Here is a 25193-nt window from a genome sequence, read left to right on the forward strand (position 1 = left end):
TATTAGCTGAATACATTTGTAAATATTATTCTATTAGTTTTAAAATCTCAAAGCACAGTGGTCAAAAATGCTCCGCCTCCCTTCGTGGAAGGAATGTGGCCTGCGCTAAAAATGAATCGCAGAGCATGCAGTGTTGCGTCACTGAGACTAAGCTCTGGCAAAGCACACAAAGTGACTGAGCAGCTGTTTGCTGTCTGTCAAAAGCCCATGTATGCTAAAGGTTTATTTTAATGTGCTCAATGCACGTCATGCAGAATTATGGAAAACAAGGGTTTAAGGGAAATTACAGGACCAGATAAAAATATTAGTCAAAAGAATGAAATATGGAGAGCATGACGAGAAAATGTGTCTATATATAAATGTTCATAATGTAGCAAAATGATGATAAACAGGAGCTACAGTGTATTCTTGAATAGGGTAGCAGTATGTTAAGTAGTATGTCCTAAACGGAAACCCGGCCATGAAGGAAGGAAGACTGCAGCATCCCTTGTAGGGAGGAAGGACAATTTTGGATGAAGCCATGCCAGTATCCAGTGATCAAGTCAAGAAGTATATAAGCTCCGGTCTGGCCCCAGTCTGCAGGAGCTTGGAGCGCTTGAGGGACACAATATACAGTTCAGGCAGCAGAGTTATTTGCCCCATACTCATTTCTGTACAGATTGAACTTGTTATCCTTGCAAGATAAGACTCTTGGCCTTGCTTCCTTATGGGGTGCATTTATTCTGGTGTGAGGATGATTAGGGGTACCTGTATAATTAATGGGTACCCCTGTATGTTGGGCTACCTTTCAATTCCCTCAGAGAGAATATAGCTAATAACAGAAATTGGACTTTGGCTTTGAGCCCACAATCCTACATTACAGCCAACGTTTGGCCAAAGACTGACTCGAAGCCGATATTTGGCACACCCCTAGTGCAAATTTCTCATTTCCATCTCTGTTTTAGAGGTAGAAATGTAACAAAAATAAATCTTCTTGTCAAGTATAAGCATTTTTATTTGAGGCACAGAACTCCTTTGAGGTTTCTGAAAAGGTACTTGAAATTACTTCATATTTCCCTGTGCCTGGAGTTTTACAGTGCAGACCAAGTGCAGCAGAAAGAGCTGCAGGGAATCGAGGTGTGTAATTCTAATTGACACCAACTGTTGAAGTACACTTTTTGGTCCCAATGTTCTGGTGTGGTCAGTGGTCGAAGTGGGCACTCCTCTACTGTAAAAAAAAAATCTATTGTTCGTATGCTTTTATTTTAAACTGTTCCAAAAGGTTTCATATTAAAATAAAAGTGGAGGAAAAATTGAAACTTGCCCTGGACTGCACTGAAAATCCCCTTAAACAGTAGGTGAGTTTGCTTGGGGGTTTGGATTGCGCGTGTGATGGGACCTGGTGATGGGGTTTGTGGGGAGCAGGGGCAGGCCAGCAGGGCACATAGTTCCACTACTTCTTTTCGTACACTTCGGCCACTGGGTGTGGTGAGTTAGTGCAGTAAACCTGTGCACGCAAAGCCATGTACACGCATAAATACCATTCTATAAATCAGTATACACACAGAATGTGGGCGTTTTCCCCCCACATACACACATGTTCAGGGCTCAACAAACAAGTGAAGAAAACCCTGCCACGAATTAGGCCCTGTTTTACTTCAATAGTTCCACAGAAAAGCTTGGAATACTATCACTTAAACCATTTGCTTAGATTATACAGTTACTCGTAGGTTTTGCTTACAACTGATAAAGAGCATCTTCTGAATGATATACATTCAGACCATCTTCTGAATTTATCTCTTCTTCTCCATATCAAAAAAGGGGATTTAGAGCATCCGATTTACCGCCACTCGTTTTAAGGTAAATCTGCCAGATTAGGAGGGGCAGGGTAGCAGTGTTAGTCCTCACTACAGTATTCCATCGGAATCCATTAGGGTTTTGGAACATTCACTAAGGGCAGTAGTTCTGCCTGCAGAAAATCATTCATTTATTCCGGTACTTTGGAAGTGTGGTAAGATTGGTGGTAAATAAGCCAGTATTGCCCTGTCACCACAAAGCCATACTTTTAACGCATTCCTAGGTCTTATTTTGTATGTGCTAGAACATTGTTGTATTTGTATCAGTATTATGCCTTGTAGTAGCAGTCAGAATGTGCCATTGAATGTTACTATTCCTGTGCCCTTGTAACTAAGCTCTTGTACGTAACAGCGCCTCAATACCCTTGGGCTGTTTGCGTGCGATATAAATATAAATAAATAAATAAAATAAATTGTTAAACCTTTATGAAAGCTTTCTCTCTCACCATTGACCATGCTGACTAGGGCTACTGGTAGTTGCTGGCCAAAACATCTGAAGGGCGTTAGGTTGCCCATTATTGAACTAGGGGGAATACCCGTGTGAAGCCCATCTTGTAATTTATCTCTAGACACATGCAAGATTTCAGATTGAAATGCTTTCAAACAGACACCTTTACCCCGCAGAATATTTTGCACAGAAAAATAAGTCAAAAAAACAAAGCATAAAAATAAATTGGTCATTGTGTTTGCTCATAATCCAACACTCTCATCATGATGTTTTCATGTGTTATATTGCCAGGAAAGTCCTTCACAGAAGATTTTGTGTATTCTTTGGGATAGGGTAGCGGGTGCCTGAGGAAGAATTCTCCAGATTCCATTTATCTTGACTCTCAAACTTCTGGTGGTAAATACGTGTTCAGCTGTAATTTTCAAACATAGGATGGTTCCTGCAAGGGGCCAAAAAAGATATACGTAAGTGTGGCATTGTTTTTATTTTCCTGTCTCACTATGCAACCTGTAACTAAAACTTAGACAAATGTGTAATAGAACCTTTGGTTCTCCAGATGTTTTGCACTACAACTCCATCAGCCATGGCCAGCCAGCATAGTGGTGAGGGATCTTGGGAGTCGTCATCCAAAACACCTGGCGAAACCCAGATCCCTTCATAAGCCAGATCTTCAGTCACAAATACACAGAGAACAAATACAAAAATATGCAGATTAGTTCTGAATTCCCAGGGAGACCACCCATGGCGATTAGGTTTGACAGAGCAAGTTGAATTCAGGATTTAGACCACACCTTGTTTACACAGTCAAACACTCAAAGCAAATATTTAGCAAAAAAATCGACTTTCATAGAGATCAATAACCTTAAATGTGGGTTCCCTTCACACAGTTGCTTTTAAACATATTGTTAAATGCGATTTTCTACACAAGCACAGATACATTTTCTTGCAATTAGGCAAGCTGCTAACTTTGCAGAGAAAATCCTAAATGAATTTGAAGTCTAAACGTAATCAGATCCAAAATGCACACACAGTGCCGAAACCGAGAATTGCACCTTTGGTCTGTAGGTCTCAACTGCACATAGTCTGAAAGAATACACGTCTGCAAACTGATAGTATCCATGAAACACAATCAAATACCATTTCAGTAGATTTACACTCCAACCTACGTTTTCCGAGTGTTCATAGAATAAATGGTATAAGAGAAAAACAAAGCTGGAAATATTACACTTTATGCCCAGGAAAACACATCGGACTGAAAGCATTCTGCTTCAATATGCTTCTTGTAAATATATGTAATTCTATGTAAGACCCAAAACAGCATGCAACACGAAAACCATAATTGGTGATAGCATATCCAGCTGGGAGTTTGAGATGTATGTGCATGAATATCATTGAGTGATAGAAAGAAGACGTTTCATTCCAATGTAGGACAAAAAGGTGAGGCAGGCACACAGTGCACTGAGTTACAATTGCTGTCAGCTGAAATTATTTCTTTTTGAAAGAAGCCCAGACAATGAAGGAAAACATAAAATCAATATATATATCGTAGAAAGGAAAAGATACATCAGGTGGATAAAGTATAAAAAAAACATGTGTTTGGTTTTCTGTGCAGGCAGACAAAAATAAGTAAAGGCAATGAATATTAAAAATAGTTGCAGTGGTGTTATGTTTATTGTCCATATGTTCTGAGAACTACATAGAATGTGATCCATGCAATAAAATACATTGGCGTAGCGCGTTAAAAGATTAAATCTGAAAATGTAAAACTTTTTCAAAGTTACAAAGCATTGTTCAGAAGCCAAGAAGAAGTAAAGAGTAAAGCTTCTCAAAGGCTTTTGTGTTTCCTCAGTAAATAAGTAGTAAACATTCAGGTAGTCAAAAAAAGGAAAATGTCTGGGTTTTTTTCATGCATGGATGCCGAGCAATTATACAACATATGTACTAAGTAGGTTTTTGTGAACCCAAGGAGGGGAGGCATTACCAGTCGGGTAATGGCCCCGGAGCTCGAGTTATAAGCCCGAGCTCAGCAAGGGCTTTAACGTTGCCCCAGGGGCATTACCCGGCCGGTAATGCCCTCCCCCTCCGAGGGTTCTATTGCTATGAGTTCTCCTGGAGCCTTTCCAGGGGTACTGATAATAATGGAAGCTTGTTCAGAGCTTTTTCTTGTGTCTGCATCTGCATTTCTATGCAGACCCGACACAAAATAACCGCCGGCTGTCAGCAGTTGGGATGGAATGAGAAGTCTAGACTTCTCGTTCTATTCCGAGAGGTGACGGTGGGAGGCAATGTTGGTGGTACTGGATACCACTGATTAGCATGCAATGCTAATCAGTTCTCTCCAAAAAAGAAATGTATTTATACTGTGGAAATAAAAACATTATGAATACAAAGATAACGGGGAATACAACTTTATTAATATTTTAATACAGAGTGCCAAAAAATGATTGTAGGTGTAGTGCTGAACTAGTAAAAGTATTGTGAAAAAATGGAAAAAAAGACTTTGCATAAAAAGTAACTGGGAACAGAACTTCATTGAAATAGAAAAACTGAATGCACAGAGAAACACTTTGCATGAATAGTGCTGAACTGGGAAAAATGACAGCACATTTGCATATAGAAAATCACATGATGTGAGGGAAAACCAATTAACAGATGAAGATAATAAGTAGAAGATTATGGCAGTATAACAAATAAATTAAATTGTGGTAGTGGAAATAGATAGCAAGGAAGTGTTCTTTTGGCAAGGAAATACGTATATTTTATTAATAGGGTTATTCTGGATGGTGATTAAACTGAACATTTCCATGAAATGTGAAAGAACAGTTAGCAAATTGAGGATTAGTGCAAACATTAATAAAGGAAGTAGAAGAGGAGTGAGAAAGGTAGAATTGGAAGGAAGGGTAAAGTTAAGTGGTGGATTAATGGAAGGACACTTAGCAGTAGAAGAACTGGCATGATGTCGGAGGTATGACCATTTACAACGTTCGATTGCAAGAGAATTCTAATAGCTATCAATAGAGGAGTCACTTCATGACCAGTGACTGACATAATTTGCCGTGCTTCTAAACCGTCATTGGCTAAAAGCTGGACAGATGTTGCCCGAGTTGAATGATTAGTGTAAATAGTTGGTAGGATAGCACGTTTGCAAATTTTGGGCATGCAACTACCAAGAGTGTTCTTTCCAAGAGGATGGTTGGTGTGCCAAAGATTTTCAGTTGTATACCCTTTTGCTTTGAAAGAACAGGCCATGACAAACAAGCAAGGAACATCTTGAAACTACACATGCCTCGGTTAACGGCTTTTTGATGTGCCGTGGCTGCCTGCCTATTCCCCAAAAGCAGGGCCTGCATTCATTCTTGACTGCGAGCAGTCCAAGCTGTTTTTTTGCTTCACATGCAAAGGTAGGAAACCTTACCTTTGAGTTTGAGGTTTGTTTGTCTTCCCAGTTCCGCATTCGCAGGGCATTTAGGGTTAACCTCTGCTCTGTGGCATAAGTTGGTTGACAGTTTGCTGTTTGCTTTTGTTCAAAGCTTAAGGTTACTTGAACGTCTGGGTTTTCATTCTCCTTCTTGGATGTAAGTTACTGAACAGTTATAATTCACTACTGCACCATGGTGTGAGTCTAACCCTCCGAGGGTATGCCTGGACATGTAGTCAGGAATCATCAAAGCCGCATTCTCAAAGATGCGGGGCATTCTACTTCTGACATAAAATGCAACAAAATGTAGGATTTCACAGTCTGCAGATGTATAAATACATCACCAGCTCCAATACGAACAGTCATATAACAATGGGACACACACAGAGAAAATACCGGAAACAATGGGATTTAAACTTACTAGCAGTACAAGAAACAGTGGGACATCAACCCACGAGGGTACACTAACTAAAAGTGGGAGAACAATTCATTCTGAAGCACACTGATAACTATCAGACTGATATGGGTCACTAACAAATTCACATTATTTTCATGCATATTATTCATATTCATTTCATTATTAACATAAGCAACTCACTGGAAAGAACCTTTCGTAGGGTTCAGGTTAACCTTAAGATTGAGATCAATAACTTATCCTCCTGCATGGGTTTGGATCCTCCTGCTTTTTGTGTACTTGTATGCAGTTTGTTCAGGTAGGACTTGCCAGGTTGGACCGCTTGTTGTGTGGAGTTCCTTATGCTTCAATCTTATTCAGCCTTTTATTTAATATCTTCATTTCATTTATTTATTTATTTCATTGAGTATTTGTAAGGTGCCTTATACAACAGAATTGTATTTCAAAATGTCACAGGGCTAAATGGGAAGGGAACAGGGGAATTAATAACAGTGGCAAAAAACAGTAAAATACAGTTGTGGTCCTACTAGGCCTTGTGGCATTCGGCAGAGAAGTGGACAAGTGCTGGAGGAGGGCCCAGGAGGGGAGTGCAGAGGGGAGCCAAGGAGGAGAACCTCAGGCTAAGTGCTGGGAGATCTAGTGTCCTTGATGGGCCTTGAGGTACGCCAATATGCCAAAAACACCTATGTTAACCGTAAGATGTTATCCATGGTGGATAGCCTCCTCCTTTGGGACTTTCAATGCATTGAGGGCAAATGTCTCAACTATCATTTGAATTAAATACCTCTGTTCGGCTTGCTGACCTCTACTCTCTCGGAATCACTCTCACCCTGAAACGTGGTGTCCTCTGTATTATGGTTTAAAAAGTTTAAACCTTTCACAGCATAATCAGGCAGTAGACAATGCGTCCACAGTTAAACATATAAGATTTTTACATACAAAAATAAAAATAAATAAACAGATAATATAAAATCCACCCTCATGCAAGTCCTTCTAAGAAAGGTTATTTCCTCACAATATACATCAAGTCATTAGCTAAAACAATGGAACAATAAATTGTTAGCTAAAACAATGGGACAATAAACATCCAAACATTGGCTAAAACAATGAAACAAAAAATGTTTAAAATTCAATTAAGTCACCCGCATGTAAACAAATATAATTAAAATTAACTGTAAATCTCATTCCTCTAGACTTAAGACCAAATTTGTTAAGTATGGTATATCTCCTAAAAGCGGGACAATTTCTTTTAGAATGCAACTAAGACTATTGAGAGAGACAATTGCCTGCTCCTAGACAATCTTTCCCAAAAAGTTTCCAAATTGACAGCAGAAGGGGAATGAATGAACCTCTCAAAACAAAACATTCTTCACACTTGCAAGTGATTACAATTCAAAATCAAATGGTGGAGTGTTTCAACTTCCTCTGTGTTGCACAATCTACATACCCACTTGGCAGGGGCAAGCTTAACCTTAGGCGTACCATCTCCAGAGTGTGTAGGCAGTTGGCTCTGAATTTAAGCATCAAGATCTGTGGCTCCGAGAGGAAGCCTTTAAAATATATAGCATCAGTACCTTTAACCCCTGCATAGATGCAATGCATTGTTTATACAATTTCAAATCAATTAGGCTTTCTCTGCTCTCCATGAGATCCCTAACTCACACCTTTTTACCTAATAACAGCAGTGTGAGCATGTATGTCAATATCTGCTTCAACTAGAAAGCTTTCGCATGTATTCATGAATTCAGACAACCCAGGGTCTACGTCAGCATGAAATACATCACCCTATGAATTAAATAGCAAACCATCCCTTACTTCTTTTATTTGTAAATACAATTCCACTTATCACCAGATTTTACCCTCAAAGATGTTTAGCCACTGATGAATTTTGATGTTGTTTAGCTCCAGAACATACATTATGGTGGTTGTAAGTTAAATAATTCTTGTCTAGGCAGTTAAACATTCGACTACCCTCTCCTTAGTAACAGCAGTTTTATATTAATTTGCAAAAATAAAACACAAATATACAAGGTCATCAGACTAGTCGATCCTATCTCCATTTATCAACCATTTGAAGTTTGTATATTTAGTCAGTTTATTGAAATTTGATATGCAGGACTCCAATCGGTTAATCTCCAGTTTGTTTAGAGAGGCATATGCCCCGACTCTATCCAGATATCTCTGTAGCCTAATTGGAATTGAGTCCAGCAGGCTCAGGTCATCTGCATAGGATAGCCAGCCTACTCTGAGAGAGCCCAACCTAGGGGAACAAGAAGTTGTGCTATCAATAGCCAACTGGATGTCTGAAATGTACAAGTTAAAAAGTGTGTGGCTAAAAAACACCCTTGTCGCAGCCCTGTTTCAACTGGTATCAACCTCAACAAGGTCCCTTCAGCGTTTAAACGCACTTTGTGATTGGAGTGAAAGAGTAAAATGATGTTAAGGAGACCTGGGGGTATCCATTTAATAGCTTCCTCCACAGATGGCCACAAACCCCTTATCAAAGGCAGCAGTAAGATCCAGATTAACTGAGTAGATAACCCCTCCTTCAACGTCCCTGACTTCTTTTGGAATAGAGTATACACTAAGCAATTATCTGGAAAATACTTAGCCTGTTACAACTTTCAATCCAGTTCTCCAAGTCCTTCAAGACAAAGCCTGTTAAGACTTTGCTACCAGTGTCTAATAAGGAAATGGGTCTATAATTTGAGGGAGAGGTTTTATTACGCTTTTTATAGATTGGAACGACTATTGCCTCATGCCAAAAGTCAAGCATAATTAAGTCTGAGGTGATTTGACTAAACAGTATAAACAAAATGTTTGCCCACAGCTTGTGGTTTTCCTTTAAGGTTCTGTTCAATAAACCGTTGGGCTCACTAGCTCTCGAGTTTTTCAGCCTTCCAATGACAAACTGAAGATCCTCAAGATCAAAGTTTGTGATCCAAGGAGTGCTTGATAACTTAAAAATATTCGTAGAACCCACGTTCTCTTTTGAAAACAAAATAAAAACGTGACAGACCAAGGAGAATTCTAGGACACTATTCGCTTGCGATGTCATTTGGATTGTTTAGTGCCCATTTAATATTCTCCAGATCCCTTGGTTGTCATGATTAATCAAAAGCTTAATCATTCACCTATATTTCTCCTATCTTCCCACCTCACCCTCCCTACCCGCCGGGCCAATCCACCTCCATCACTGCCACCCACCTTCTCCGGCATCCGACCTATGAAGCGCGTGTCAGTTGAGGCTTTCGCCACCACCTTCTCACCCCCTTCTCTCCCTTTGGCTGGCTCTCCCCCTGACACAGCCCTCTCCTTACTCCACTCTTCTATATCTGATACTCTTGATATTCTTGCCCCTGTCATGAGAATCCACCTGAAGCCCAAAGCCAAGTGTAACTCCTGGTATGACTCAGATCCTGTCACCCTAAAACGCAAGTGCAGGGTGGCCGAGAGAAAATGGCATGCTTCATGTTCATCCTCTGACGAACTGGCCTGCCACCTGCTGCAAAGGCAATACCGGCTCTCTGTCCTCACCAAGAAGAGAGCTCATATCCAAGCCTGCATCTCTGCAGCATCTAACAACCCGGCTGAACTCTTTAAAATCTGCAAGGAACTAGTCAATCCTGCCGCAGTCTCTACCTCTCCTGTACCTTCCCAGGCCCTCTGCACGGCACTGGCTTCTCACTTCATTTCAAAAACTCAGGACATCCTGTCCTCACTCTCCTCCTATCGCCTCCCTCCCTCCATCCCCTGCTCTTCCTCCGGCCCTTCTGCAGCCGCCCCCTCATTCTCTGCCTTTCCCCTTTTCTCTGCTGACGATGTTTCTAGACAAGTCCGATCTATGAAAGTCTTGTCGAAACAGGTTCACCCCTGTTCCTCCAAAACTATCAAAGACCATATTGACTCCCTGGCTCCTGCTCTGGCTGACTTTTGCAATCACTCCTTCGTCACTAGAGTCTTCCAATCCCCCTTGAAGCACTCCCTTGTGCACACCCTTCTTAAGAAACCCTCTGCCGACCCCTCCTGCCCAGTTAACCATTGCCCAATCTCCATCCCACCCTTCCTGGGCAAACTCCTGGAGAAACTGGCCATCTCCCAGCTCAATCTCCACACTGAATCTGTTGGTTGTCTCTATGACCATCAGTCTGGCTTCAGAGCTGCCAGAAGCACGGAAACTGCTCTCCTGAACATCCGTGCAGACCTGCTCTCCAACTTTGACTCCAACACACTGTGTGTCCTCATCTTGCTTGATCTCTCTTCTGCCTTCGATACTGTCAACCATGCCATCCTGCTCAACCGTCTCTGTGATAACCTGGGTATCACTGGTCAGGCTCTGGCTCTTTCCTCTCCATCCGATCCTCCCAGGTCCAACTTGGGTCATTCCTCTCTGATATCTTTTTCTCTACTTGTGGTGTCCCCCAGGGATCTAACCTCTCTCCATGGCTGTTCAACCAATACCTGGCACTCCTGGCCCACTGCATCGCCGCTCTCTGCCCCAATTTTCTGTGCTATGCAGATGATACCCAGCTCATTTTCAGGCTACCCTCTGCCTCTTCCTCTCCTTCCCTCATCTCTGACTGTCTGTTATCCAGGAGTGGTGTGCCTCCAATGACCTCTGCCTTAATGCCAGTAAGACTGAGATTGTACTTATTTGCACACCCACTCCCTCCTTCCGTGCAGCTCTTTGGCCGGCCTCTCTTGGGCTTCCTCCTGTTCCCACCTCCATGGCTAAAAACCTCGGGGTCATCTTCGACTCCTCACTCTCCTTTTCTCCTCACATCTCTGACGTCTCTAAGAAGTCACACTACCAGCTATACTCCTCAGAGGTATTCTTCCTTTCCGCTCCATCTCCCAGAAGCTCACCGTCTCCAGAGCCCTGGTTCTCTCTAGACTGGACTATTGTAACAGCATCTACCTAAATCTGCCTGCCTCTACTCTCCGCCCTCTGCAACTTATCGAGAACAAGACTGCAAGATTTGTCCTTGGCCTCAAGCCCAGGGATCGTATCTCTCCAGGACTGAAATCTCTGCATTGGCTCCCCGTGGCTGTGAGGATTAAGTTCAAAACCCTCTGCATTGTCCACAAGGCCTTCTGGGGCCTTGGGCCAAAATACCTTCTACTCTCACTTCCCAAATATCTTCCTTCTCAAGCTCTTCGCTCATCTGCCTCCAACTCCCTCAGGGTCAGCCGCTTCTCCAAGCAACGAGTTGGTGGGAGATCTCTCTCTTCGGCAGGGGCCTCCCTCTGGAACAGCCTTCCTGCCTCCCTGAAACTTGAGAACCATCTCTGGTTCCGGAAGCACCTCAACACCTACCTCTTTGCTTCTGCCTTCTCTCCTGCTCGCCATCATCAAAAAATCTGGTTTGCCCGCGGTGACTAGTAGCAGACTCAAGCAATCATAAGTAAAAAAACTAAAATAGAATAGTACTGCTACAAACGGGCTCTACCCACTTGCATAGTCATGTAAAGCAAAGCATTTTAGTTGTGTCAGGGAACCCTTGTTGTTTACTAATGGAATTTATCCCAAAGTTGAACAACAGGGAATATATCCATAAGCAAAACAACATAAATCATACCCTGGTCCCTAAACTGATGTGGTTCTAAAGGAAAATCAAATCACAACATAGAAGATAAAAAAAACACACACATTGAAAAACAGCTATATATTCATGGTGGTGAGAAACCTATATTATGAGAAATAACAAGATTCAAAATATTTGGTGAATAGACACTTCTAGCTTGCATACGTCATCGTAAATTATTCATATGCCTAAATAGTTCTAATAATCATATGTCTGCCTGGTAAATTTGGCAGAAAGAAATAATACTGATAACCATATGCCAACGTAGCAGGGGGTAGGGTTGTGGTCTAGCACCAAGTACAATTAGATCATATGAAACATGTCAATCTAGAAACCCTGTCAATAGGCTTATTGTTCCCCCTTGCATGGATTTGACGTTTCGGCGGCAATTGCATCCTTCTCGGAACTGAATCAGAATAATTTCTATTTATTCGTGACAGCCGCCTTCTTCAGGGCGAATAAACGGCCCCTGTAACAGAAAAACCAAGAGAGGAAAGAGTGAATATAATGCCCTCTTGGATAAATTGTGTTTCCTTTCTGGACATTTCTAGGCAATTAGTAAAAAGATGCACTAAATGCACTGGAAAAGGGAAATAATTGAAGAATACATCATTTGGGGGGGCTAAAAGGGAGTCAGGGTAGGAAAATACTGCTACCTCTAACATGCTGTAGTAGGCGTGCTTAATAAATGTCTCACCACAGATCGCTTGTGGATTTCCTCTTAGTAAGGCAAGCTCCCCGAACGGAACTCTGCAAGAAACAGGTCTGTTCACCGACACTGGTGTAGGATGATCGCGCTTGCCGGGGATAGAGGGCACAGATTTTTACTTCATCCAAGGTCATCTACCCCTGTAAGGAGACAGGGATGGAGAAAAGGAACAGAGAAGGAAGAACGGAAAAGGGAAGGTATGTCAGTCCGTGCTCCATACTCCATGCGCTGCACAAGTATGAGTACTGCAATTTTAGACTCTAAAAACGGGTTCATGCCATGTAGTTTTGAAGAACAGAAGGGGATACCTGTGGCAGGTAGGTACATGCGTGGTATCCCTTGCGGTGCTTCAATCGTGAGGGGCAAAGCGGGGCAACCTTCATGTCCATATGCGGGAAATTGCCGGGGTCCTCATTCGAGAAGATGTGCTTGGTCTCCTAACAATGGGAGATAATGAAGTAAAATAAACATTTCCAGCTATGAAAGCGTCCTCCATATGGCAGACGTGACTTGCTAATGTTGGTGCGAATGCCATGTGTACTTGAAAATCCTGTGTTTGCGCGGGAGCGGGAGCGGCTTTGTTCCCGTAGACAAGCCTAGGTTTATGGCTGTCTCGTAATCCTCTGTGTCCTTACAATCCAAAAGGCTGTGTGCAAAGGAGCTGTGTTCAGTACAGCAAAGCTAGAAGCTGTGTGTGCGGTTAGCCAGCCTTCGAAGAGTTTGTAGGTGTGTTCCAGCCATCCAATCGGGGTCCTGGAATCTCTGTGCCCCGATTGGATGTGACGTAATGGACACGGAAGTGAATGTTGTTGCCCGGGTTGTTAAAGAAGAATCAAACTGTGATCCTGTGCCTACGTGAGGGGCTGCCTTAATGGTAAGCTTGGATTGTACAGGAAATGTCATATCAGGCCAGTCTGCAGAGTTTGCTGCGCTCTGTGTGACACACCTGAAAAACGGCAGCTGCATCGAGCGAGCCTCTCAAGGGCGTGTAGCCCGTCATCTAATCATGGTGCCGTGGACACAGGGCCATTATTGGCTATGCCAACACACACACGGAAACAGGTCAGCGTAGCAAAGGAACGATCGTACCTGCAACTGGTTAACTTTGTGCATAGGTCCCTCAAACATTGTTAAACCCTAATGTGTGGTAAATATAAAATATTTCAAATGAACAAATGCAAACGTGGTTATCAATCCGCATCCGCCCATGTGAGAGGTGAATACCTGGTATGTGCAAGAGTCCCATACTCAGTATGTGTGTATCCACAACCCCAACCCGCTCGGTAGAGGGTGTTAGCTCACTGTGGTCATGTCACGAAGTATCCAAAAGCCCCGTAAAACTCGGGTCATAGTGTGATGGAACATGGGGCAGGTGTCATGTGTCCGGTAGACGTCCAAAAAGCCATGTGCAGGGCTCCTTGTGCTGAAGTCCTTCTGATCACTGAGTGGGAATTGGACTGTCAGAACCTACCTAGCTGTCTATAAATTGCGCGTGGAGCAGTGATTGCTCATTTGCCTGTGTGGCCTTCTTGTATCGAAAAAGCCTACACACTAGTGGTTATCGGTGGGGAAAAAATGGTTCATTCAACCCATGGGCCACCTAGCCCATTCTATGTATCCACCTGTATTCCAAGTCTAAAAGTCGACCTTGAATGTTGGGACCACTTCGGACCCGTTCAAGGACCCACCATTTAATGTCTGGTGGACTGTGCTTGTTCTCAATTTAGTGTTGGAGGAGAGGTGAGATTCTTGCAGCGGATCCATGACCGGTGTTCAGAGATCCGTATGCCAACATTGTGCATCGTTTGGCCTACATATCGCAAATGGCAAGGGCACTCGATGCAGTATACAACTTGATTGGTTTTGTAGTTTGATAGATCATTCAGGGTCCATGTTCTTTCTCCAAGGTGGAATTGTTGAATTTTCAGGGTAAATTGGCATACCGAGCATGACCCACATGGATAGTGCCCTTTCAGGGGTCGGAGATTCCAAAGGCTGCCCTGAATTGATTTTTTGATGTACATTGAGTGTACCAAGTGTTCTCTGAGGTTGCGGGCCCTCTTGAATGAGAATCTTGGTTTTTGTTGATTTGGTAAGCAGAGTCTGACTATAGGCCTGTACTTGTGAATAGCCTTTTGATGTCAAAAGCATGTTGACCATGAGTTATTACACATGTCATTTGGTCTTCCCCTGTGTTTACGCTTTTGGGGATAAGGAGTGAGTCACGGCAGGTGAAACAAGCTCTTTTCAAAGATCTAGACACCAATTTCTTTTGATAGCCTCTTTCTCGTAATCTATTGCTAAGAAGGGTAGCGTCATGGTAAAAATCATCAAGAGAGGTACAATTTCTGCGAATCCTCAGAAATAGCCCGTATGGTAAATTCTCTTTAATGTGTTGTGGGTGATCACTGTCAAAGTGCAATAGAGTGTTCCGATCTGTGGGTTTTCGGAAAGTGTTGCAAACTAGTTTTCCTTGATTGTGTTAATTGTCAGATCCAAAAAGTGAATTGTTGAATTGCTGTGTTCCATAGTGAATTGAATATCAGGGCTGCACGTGTTCAGCCATGAGAAGAAATCTTTCAGTGATTCCTCGGATTCCCTCCCACACACAGATCACATCGTCTATGTACCAACCCCATTGTTTAATATTACCCTGCCACCTTTTAATTTGATTAAACAGAAACCTCTGCTCAAAATTGGCCTTAAACAGACTTGACAAACTAGGGGCAAATGTTGCCCCCATGGCAGTTCCCTTTATTTGTAAGTAGAACCGTTTGTTGAAAAAATTCTTGCATTAGGCCAATGTCATGACTTCGATGTTGAATTCTGGTGGAGCTCGTGTCTGTGCATTGGCTGCGATAAGATGTTCATACACACAGTCAATAGCAGCCTGTTGAGGGATGCTAGTGTATAGTAACTTGATATCCAGAGCCACCAATAGCTGTTTCTGTGGGTCAAAGTCCAAATTCTCGAACAGCTGGATAGTGTGCATTGTGCCCCGAACATACGATTCCTTAGTCACAATGATGGGTTTTTAAAAAATAGTCGACAAATTTACACAAGGGTTGTAACATGGACACACAGCCAGAAACAATTGGTCTCCCTGGGGGATTGATGGAGTCTTTATGCATCTTAGATAGGGCATATAGGCAGGGAGTTCTGCCTTGTGTTGTCAAAAGAAGGGAATAGTTTCTTACCTGTAACTCCATTTCTCCAGCATTGGTATCTTTCATGGATTCACATGCTTAGAATATTCCCCGTCGTCAGGCTGGGAATCCCCGGTACATTGTATATAGACCCTTTCCCGTAGGAAAACTTTTTCGACGCTTATGCATCCTATCCACCTTGTTGTGTATCATGCGTGCCCGCACCGTCAGGACGTCATGATATAAATACAGGACCCGCCCCCGCGCTCCCTCAGATTTCGGCCCCCAAAGTAGTGGGGGAACCGGTTTGCATGTTCAGGGGGAGGCAGGTGGGCGCATGTGAATCCATGAAAGATACCAATGCTGGAGAAATGGAGTTACAGGTAAGAAACTATTCCCTTCTCCAGCATTGGATCTTTCATGGATTCACATGCTTAGAATAGATTACATAGCAGTACACCCCCAAGAGAGGAGGCGTGCATGCAAACCCATATACTTTCTTCGCAAAGCCCGTTCCCTATGATCATGTATACATTAGTAATCGTTAACATAGGAAAACGAACCACATACAGTCATAAATTCCACAGGATGCAACCCCTCAGTCGGGGCTTACCTTATTGGAATAGGTGTCGGAGCACCGCCTGTCCCATCCTGGTATCTTCGGCATGTTGCTGCGACAGGCAGTAATGGAGGGTAAAGGTGTGTGTAGCCGCCCAGGTAGCCGCCATGCAGATGTCCCCCAGAGGGACTCCGGGCCACAGTGCCGTCGACGATGCCGCTGCTCTAGTTGAATGAGCTCTTGGCCGTCGTAGAAGAGGCTTCCCTGCCCTGGAATGGCAGTACGAAATGGTAGATGACACCCATCTTGACAGTCCTTGCTTAGAAATGGCTTTTCCTCTAGCACCCAAACCATAGGCCACGAACAGTTGTCTTGTTTCTCTGAATGGTTGCGTACGATGAAGATAAAACTTGAGAGCCCTTTTTACATCCAATGTGTGTAACGTGCGCTCCGCTACCGAGCATGGCTCCGGAAAGAACGTAGGCAACACGATACAGGAGTGTTTATGGAACACCGAAGGAGCTTTCGGTATGAACTGTGGGTTAGTGGCAAGGGCTACCTTGTTCTTGAAAAATCGTAAGTATGGTGGGTCTACCATTAGAGCCTGAACTTCTGAAATACGTCGGGCTGAAGTGATGGCCACCAGGAAGGCCAATTTCCACGACAAAAACTTTAGAGACGATGATGACATTGGCTCAAAAGGAGGCTTCATAAGAGACGTTAAGACGAGATTGAGGCTCCACTCCGGTGGAAATTTCTTCTCTGGAGGGAAACTCCGAAAGAGGCCTTTAAGGAAGTGCTTAATCAGGCGGTCGCTGAACAATGGTGTCGAATGCCGTCGACGAGTAAACCTGGAAATGGCGGCCAGGTGTACTTTTATTGACGATACCGATAGGCCCTTTTGAGCTAAGAACAGCAAGTATGGCAGGAGCTGTTCCAGCTTAATCGATTGCGGGGCCAACCCTGGTTGATCCTCACACCACTGACAGAAACTTCTCCATTTGTACGTGTATGAGGCGTTTGTGGAAGGCACTCTTGCCGCTTGCAGGATACGCCGACAGTCCTCCGGAATCGTTAGCCGACCGAATTCGGCGAAGTCAGGAGCCAGGCCGTCAACCTGAGGCTGTCTGGGTCGTGATGCCAAACTACACCCTCCTGTCGAGACAGAAGGTCGGGGGTCTTCTGGAATCCCATCGGTTCCGCCACAGCTAAGTGTAGCAGGTCTGAAAACCACACCTGTCTGGCCCAGTACGGGGCCACCAGAATTACTCAACATGGGTACCTGAGGATCCATTGCAACGTCCTCCGGACAAGGGGAAATGGCGGGAATGCGTACAGGAATTTGTTCGACCATGGGAAGGAGAACGCATCCCCCAGTGAGCCCTGCTGAGGCCATCTGCTTGCGTACTGATGGCATTTCCTGTTGTTCTTCGTCGCGAACAAATCTATGGAAGGATGTCCCCATTTCTTGAATACTTGCTGTAGTTGTTGGTCGTTCAGCACCCATTCGTGAACTTCGTTCATTTCTCTGCTGAGGGCATCGGCTTCCACATTTCTCACGCCTGGTAGGTGGAACGCCAAGATTTGCATGTTGTGTTGTAGGGCCCAATGCCAGATTTTCTGTGCCTCCGTCGATAGGGACCTGGAACGTGTCCCTCCTTGTTTCCTCAAGTAGAACATCGTAGTGGTGTTGTCCGGCATGACACGCACCACTGAGTCCCTCAGTTGAGGAAGAAAAGATTTCAGAGCCCATCTCACTGCTCTCAGTTCTAGCAGGTTGATATGCAGGGAGGACTCCTGCAACGACCACTGGCCTTGTACCTGTAACGTATCCAGATGAGCTCCCCATCCGCTCAGCGATGCATCCGTCACCACCGTCTTCTGGAACTCCGGTTCCACCAGAGGCATTCCTTTCGTTAGATGAGTAGAAACTCTCCACCAACAGAGTGCTTGTACCAGTTGTTCGTCGATGATCAGTCTGTCGGACCAGCGACCTTGGCTCTGCGCCCAACGGTCCGCTAGAAATTCCTGGCAAGGCCTCATAAACAGACGGCAGTTGTTTATCAACGGAATGCAGGATGACATGGTCCCTAGCAGGGACATGTATTTGCGCACCGATACCCTGGTACCGCATCTCCATTCCGACGCCTTGCTTTGTAGCTTCTGTATTCTTTCGCTGGATGGTCTTACCAGACTTGTGTGCGTATGAAACTCCGCTCCTAGAAAGACCAAGGTCCTCGAAGGCTCTACGGAGGACTTGCTGAAGTTTATCGCGAAGCCCAGTTCCTGTAAGAGGGACATCGTGGCCCCCAGACTTTTTCGTGTTTGTTCCATGGACGAGCCTCTGACCAGCCAGTCGTCTAGATAGGGATAGACATGGTGACCGTCCTTCCTTAAATGGGCCGCTATGGGGGCCAAGCAATTGGTGAACGTCCTGGGGGAGGACTTGAGACCGAACGGGAGGACCTTGAACTGAAAATGCTTTCGCCCGACGACGAACCTTAAATATCTCCTGTGTCGTGGGCGTATTGGGATGTGAAAATAGGAGTCTTGAAGGTCTAGTGACGACAGATAATCCATGGGTTGCACCGACCTGATAACCTCCTGGAGCTTTAGCATTTTGAACTTTAGGCTCTTTAGCCATTTGTTGAGTACCCTCAGGTCGAGAATGGGCCTCCATTTTCCATTTGGCTTCTTGACAACGAAGAACCGGGAATAAACTCTGTGTCCTTCCTGTGCCACAGGAACTCTCTCTACCGCTCCTTTTCGCAACATAAGCGCCGCCTCTTGTCGTAGGATTCGGAGGTGGGGCTGGGTCGAAAATACAGGCGGAAGACGTGGAGGCTTGTCTCTGAATTGTAGCGCATGACCCATGCGAATCGTGTCTAGAACCCATCGATCTGTGGTGATGCATTTCCATTGGTCGAAGTGATGAGAGACTCGTCCCCCCAGGACGTTCCGAAGGCCGTCATTGGTTGCTGGTTTGCTTGTTCTTCGTCGACGAGGGACCCGAGCCTCGCCGCCTGGAAGCTTGATAGTCTCTGCTTCTACGTGCCGATTGGGACGCTCGTCTGAACCCTTGTGAAGAGTACGAGGGCCTGTTAAATCCACGGTCCCTCGAGGCTCCAAAGCGGGAGTTTCCAGAAGCACCCCTAAAGGGGCGAAAAGAGCGAAAGTTTCTACCCGTTTGGAGGGCGCCGAGGGACCTAGCAGTATCCGTGTCTTCCTTCATCCCCTTCAACGCTTCGTCAACCTTTTCGCCAAACAGGTGTTCCCCTTCACATGGCATGTCAAGGACTTTGTACTGGACTTCAGGATGGAAAGTAGTACATTTGAGCCACGCTTGTCGACGAAGTACTACGCCATGGTTGATTTGTTTGAATCCAGACTCTGCTAGGTCAACTGCAATATTAATTGCGTGGTTCGAGGCCTCTTCGCCCTCCCGCAACAGTAACATGGCTGCTTTCCGGTGTTCGTCTGGCAGGTGTTCTAGGATAGGGGCTAGTTTGTGCCACATTTCTCTATCGTATCGTGACACGATCGCTAAGGAATTGGCTGCTCTTACCGTCGTCGCACCGACCGAGAGCACCTTTTTTCCAAAGGCGTCTTGCCTCCTAGCCTCGCTTTCTGGTGGAGTTGAACATTTTTGCTGTACCCTGGCCTTCCTAGCCGCTGCCGCCGACACCACCGAGTCAGACAGAGGTTGTGATGTTAGACATTTTGGAGAGGACTCCGGAGCTTTAAACTTTTTCTCAATCCGCCCCTTTATAGCTGGCTCCGAGAACGGATGACGCATCGTCTTGAGACCTTCCTGCCACACGTGGTCCAGAATTGGGATGGCAAATACCGATTTCCTCCTTTGACCCATATGGTCAAAAAGGAAACAGTCTTTCTTCTGCTCCTCAGGAATCAAGCCGAACTCAGAACAAGCTTTTCCCATCATTGCATGGAAGGCTCCCACATCATCCGGAGGAGATGGCTGTGACTGGCTCCTCGTAGACTCTACCTCTACATCCGAATTCCATGTTGGGTCCCTCGAAGGTGACAGGGAGATGTCTGACCCTGAGTCACCCAGTATAGAATCGGACTCCGACAACTCACCCTCCTCCTGCGCTCGAGGACGATCTTTTACTGCCTGAGGAGTCGATGGGTTTTTAGTCGTCGAGCGAGCCGCACAAGTTTGCTCGTCGACAGGAGGTACAGAAAAAGGTGACGACGAAGTCCCAGGTTGAGGGATCTGCGTATCCAGCCGCTGCAGGAGCTTCTGAAGAGTATTAAGCACATCCAGAGACAAAACTGCCTGGGGGTTCAATAACGTTGATGATATAGGTACCATACCCCCACTCGCACTCGTCGTCGTCGCCGACGTGGAAGGCCGTAAGCCTAAATCCGATGGCTGCAGAACCGTGCCACCTTCTCCTTCCACCGAGCAGGCCGTGTCTGGCTGCAGTAAGACCTCAGGGGGGATCGGGTCATAGACCTCTGGCAGCCAAGCCATAGACTGAGTCTCCGTCGACGAAGGAATCCCAACCGCTGCTGCCTGAACGGTAATAGGCATCGTCAATGACACAGAGGTCGACGAGCAAGTTGTCGTCGTCGAGCCCTTAGACTTCGTCGCCGATTTCGATGCCGACTTCCCGGCTGAAACATCTCGACTCACGGAAGACCTGGGGCGGTCCCCTGAGGAGGATTTTGACAGCGCTTGCCTCTCCGTCTTAGATGAGGAGGAGGAGGAGGGCTTTTTATGTGATGAGGAGGACCCAGCATGCTTCCCCTTATGCTTGTCCTCAGCGCGGTTTTCTGCTGGCCGTACCTTTTTCGTTGGAGGTTCCGACTTGCTCCTGGAGGCCGTGGAGCCAACTTCCGAAGCCGGGTAGGCACCCGCTCCGTCATTAAGCCAGTCGACCAGCCTTCTTTTATGGTCCTTAAGGGTTTTTTGGGAGAAACCCTGGCATATCTCACATGTATCCGCCGTGTGGTGCGGGTGGAGACAGTAGATACAATCCATGTGGGCATCTCCTTCATAAACTTTTTTGAGGCCACATGTCGCACAAGGGCGAAATAACGCTTTTCCAGACATATTCTCCAGAATTTGAACGTCGCCGAAGCGAAACAGAAAAAACAACCTAGTTTCCACTAGCAGTAATCACGAGGATCCCACTACTTTGAAAGACGGTTGAAATCTGAGGGAGCGCGGGGGCGGGTCCTGTATTTATATCATGACGTCCTGACGGTGGGGGCACGCATGATACAAAACAAGGTGGATAGGACGCATAAGCGTCGAAAAAGTTTTCCTACGGGAAAGGGTCTATATATAATGTACCGGGGATTCCCAGCCTGACGACGGGGAATATTCTAAGCATGTGAATCCATGAAAGATCCAATGCTGGAGAAATTCAGACTCTTTTTCTGTTATCCAATCCCTTTCTAATGCGAAAGAAACCATGGCAGAGATTTCTATTTTAAAATCTTTAGTTGGATCGTTCTTTAATGGTTTATGCTTTCCTGGTCATTCAACAGTTCCATGACCATTTGGTGGTAATGTTCAGATTTCATAATAACAATTCTGCCTCCCTTATCTGCAGGTTTGATTATCAGCTCAGGCCTTCTGGATAGTTCAGAGAGGGCTTCCCTTTCTGATCGTGTCATATTTTGATGTCTTCTTGGGCCGTTCTTCCTACTCATATCTCTGAGATCTCTCAGTACGCATTTTTCAAATGTCAGTAAGTCGATTACTGTTCGATTATCTTATTTCTCTCCTGCTCTCCACTGGGTGACTGGTCGGATCATGCCAGGGAATCCCACCTGCATTGGGGGGGGGGGAGAGGGGGAGAGGAGAGGAAGGGGGACAGAAGGGGCCCATTATAGTCATTTGTAAATATCACACTGGTATATTACAAAGGTGCTAACATGTGGCAGAATTTAGACATGGTCTTACCTAATTAAAGGGGTCCCCACAAGTATCCGTGTGGTTGGGAAGATTGGATACTGAACTTCCCAAAAGGGCATGAATTACTTGTCGTGCTCTGGAATCTGACCAGAGGGGGCAAACAAGATAAATCGCTTTTTACCAGTCACCCACTCGTGGACACATCAATGTTAAAGTGTCTGCCCAGCCCTGATGAATGTGGCCTCTATGTCACTGAAACCGGTAGGCTTTTTGTGGCTTCAATATCAGGAAGAGCCTCAGACGAGTAAAGCACCAACTCGAAACTCGCCGGACATCATGATCTATTATTCCCCCTAGAAAAAATGGGAACTGTTAAAATTTCTAAACTGGACTCTGAAAAATAATGATAAAGACCAGAATAGAAGGAAAGAGAGAAAAAATACAGGAGAATTGAACTCTTAAGAAAATCTGAAACAACCGGATACTATTCCTTAGGACAAAGAAACAGAAGTATCCAATAGAAATACGTTTTCATGTATTTCCCTATTACTGGATACATGACAGAGAAACACTATAGCATCTACTCGCGGTATATGATACTTGGTTAGCGTGGGTGCCAAGCATGTCGATGGGAAATCCTGACAGGAATGATAGTGAGAGCAGGACCGACCAGGTTGGTTAATGTGTGCATTTCTATGCTGCAAGATCATGTTTCATGAAAGGGATGACACTATTAGCAGTACCAGGGAGATAAGGCATTGGAAGGTCAACCCAGGAGGGGAGCAAAGTCTGAAGGAGTATAACTGAATGGAAAATGTACACTAGTCGTAAAGACAACATACTTCACTGCAACAAAATATTCAGAAATTGACAATGGGGAGCACCCCTGAATGAGGCTGGGGAGAGGGGCAATTAGGCGAACTTCGTCGCAGTCTGTGGCACTTTAGACATCAAAAACAAAAATATAGTGTGACATAACCAACATATATGCAAGAAAATTAGCGGAAAAGCCTGTGGGGAAGCAGTGTTTCCCTCTTGATCAGCATAAAGAAGCAGCTCCTCAACTCCATATCTGCCCTTCTGAGTGCTAGAATGCATTAATGAAAGCCAAACAAATTAATATTTGCTATCACTCATATAACAGAACATAGAGCCTCTGACGCATACTTTGTGACAGGAAAGGCGTGAATACAGGATTGAGAAGGGAGAGGGGATAATAAATAAACATGTCAACACACACCCGTTAAATTATCTCTGCATCCCTAGGCATTAAAATATCATAAGCAACTTAAACGCTAAAGGGTGGGCACTACCATTGCCAAATATGCACAAACAATCTTATCCTAAGGAAATATGCAACCTAGCAGGTTGATGGTAAAGGGCTGGCTGAGAAAACCAGCATGTCCATAATACTGCATTAGAGGCTATCAATTCTCCTGCCTGTGGCACGTGGAAGCAGCCCCTGCAGAGAAGTATGAAAATAAATATAAGACTGTCTCTTTTAAGGGGTTGGATCTATATGCTGAGCAAGCGGAAGGTGTAGCATACAATTTTAATATAACACAGTCCCTTTAAGGGAAAGTATCAAACTGCGATACACAACGTTGCTCATTTAAGGGCATCCATTTGCTGACCAGGCAGAGAGTGTAGCATGAAAAATGAAAATATAATTCTGTGCTTTTAAGGCAGAGAGTGTTTGGGTCAGGGGCTACCTCAGAGAAGGATTCTAAGAGCCATGAACCAGAAAGAATCTCTTCTAGCGGTGTGCCTGTGTATTCTCCTGACCTCAGCTTATTCCCAGTTGGAGTAAGGAATTGAAATCCTGGAAAGGAAGTTACAAACCACACAAATCTGGGACTTTCCTAAAAAATATGTGCACGTGTTCCATAACTAAAAGAAAACATTTATCATCAAACATTTATGAATCATCACCCAGAAATGAATATTCAGTGTTGAAAGAAACAGTCATTCTCTGCTGTGAGGAGGTGCAAAGAAGAGGAGGAGGCATTCATTTCACAGATTTTTGTATGCTGGGTCGTTTCTATTGGGGATTGCTTGCACTGGGTTCATGACCCTGGATAATTTAGAGCTTTGTTTCAAATGTATGTTAAAACTGCAAGTGCTACACATATATTGGCCCTCATTACGAGTCAGGCGGTGGACCATGGTGCTATTAGCACCATGGTCCATGCCGGACTCCGGCATGGTGGATGGCGGAATTACCGCCCCATTCCAAGGTGAGTGGGGCGGTAATTCCCCATTCACCATTTGCTCTTCCCCATTCCCATTTTTGCCCCATAGGGCATAATGGGAATGGGGAAAGGCGCTAAGTACGGTGCCGCAAATTGCGGCACCGTACTTAGCACCAAGGTCACTTTGCGGCATGGGTTTTAACGCCTGCAAAAAGCAGGCGTTAAAACCCGGGACCTCTTAATCAGGCGTTAAGGGTTAACGGCGCCGACGGCGCCGTTAAACCCTTAACGCCTGACTTGTAATGAGGGCCATTGTCTTAAAAGAGAATTTTACTTTGCTGCTTGATGAAGAGTTAAAGAAGAATATTGCATAATAGTAAGCCTCCAGTCTTTACGTGGAATCAGGGCAGGAGCAGCATGTCCACAATGGGTGACGGGGCACCAGCAAGCCAAAGGCAGCCCAGTGAAAGTGTTCCTAAACATTCCTGGGCTGGCATTAATTGTTCAAGGGAAACCGTGTTTTCCTTTGACATCTTAAACACACCGGTGTGCATGCACAATGGGCCGTGCAAGGCCGCAGCATTTATTTTTCTACCTAGTCTTTTGTGGTCCATTGGGGATGCAGACTGGGGAACTGCAGGCCTAAGGGGGTGCTTCCATGCCTCCCTGCACATTTGGGTCCTACTGAGCGTTGTGACGCAGGCACTCCGGCTCTAGCATACATGCCACCAGGGGCCAGAAAGCTCTCTCTGCCGAGCACCAAAGTCTGGACCAGGGCTAGAGTTATGGAAAATCTCTAATCTATGTATGTGTGTGTGTTTATGCGTGCATGCAATAGTTTGATTGAATCTGTAAGTCTGCGCAAGTGAATTAGAGCGTTGTATGTGTGCGCAAATTAATATGAACATTGAATGTATGTATGTATGTATATATGTATGAATGCATGTGTAAATGGGATAAATGAATGGATATGAATGGGTGCATGTGTGCTGGCTG

At 44.9% G+C, this 25193-nt stretch overlaps 1 protein-coding gene across 1 annotated transcript in view; it reads right to left on the reverse strand.

Annotated features, from left to right (window-relative positions):
* Positions 1 to 2429: 2429 nt before the first annotated feature.
* The window catches only part of FSCN3 (fascin actin-bundling protein 3), a 476374-nt gene continuing 453610 nt past the window's right edge, over positions 2430 to 25193 (reverse strand). The window contains exon 7 of the mRNA XM_069629566.1: positions 2430 to 2722. The gene's annotated coding sequence lies outside the window, so the exon portion shown is untranslated. The remainder of the gene's footprint in view (positions 2723 to 25193) is intronic.

The sequence above is a fragment of the Ambystoma mexicanum genome, chromosome 12 (assembly GCF_040938575.1).
Source record: "Ambystoma mexicanum isolate Mex_15411 chromosome 12, UKY_AmexF1_1, whole genome shotgun sequence".
Classification (NCBI taxonomy): Eukaryota; Metazoa; Chordata; class Amphibia; order Caudata; family Ambystomatidae; genus Ambystoma; species Ambystoma mexicanum.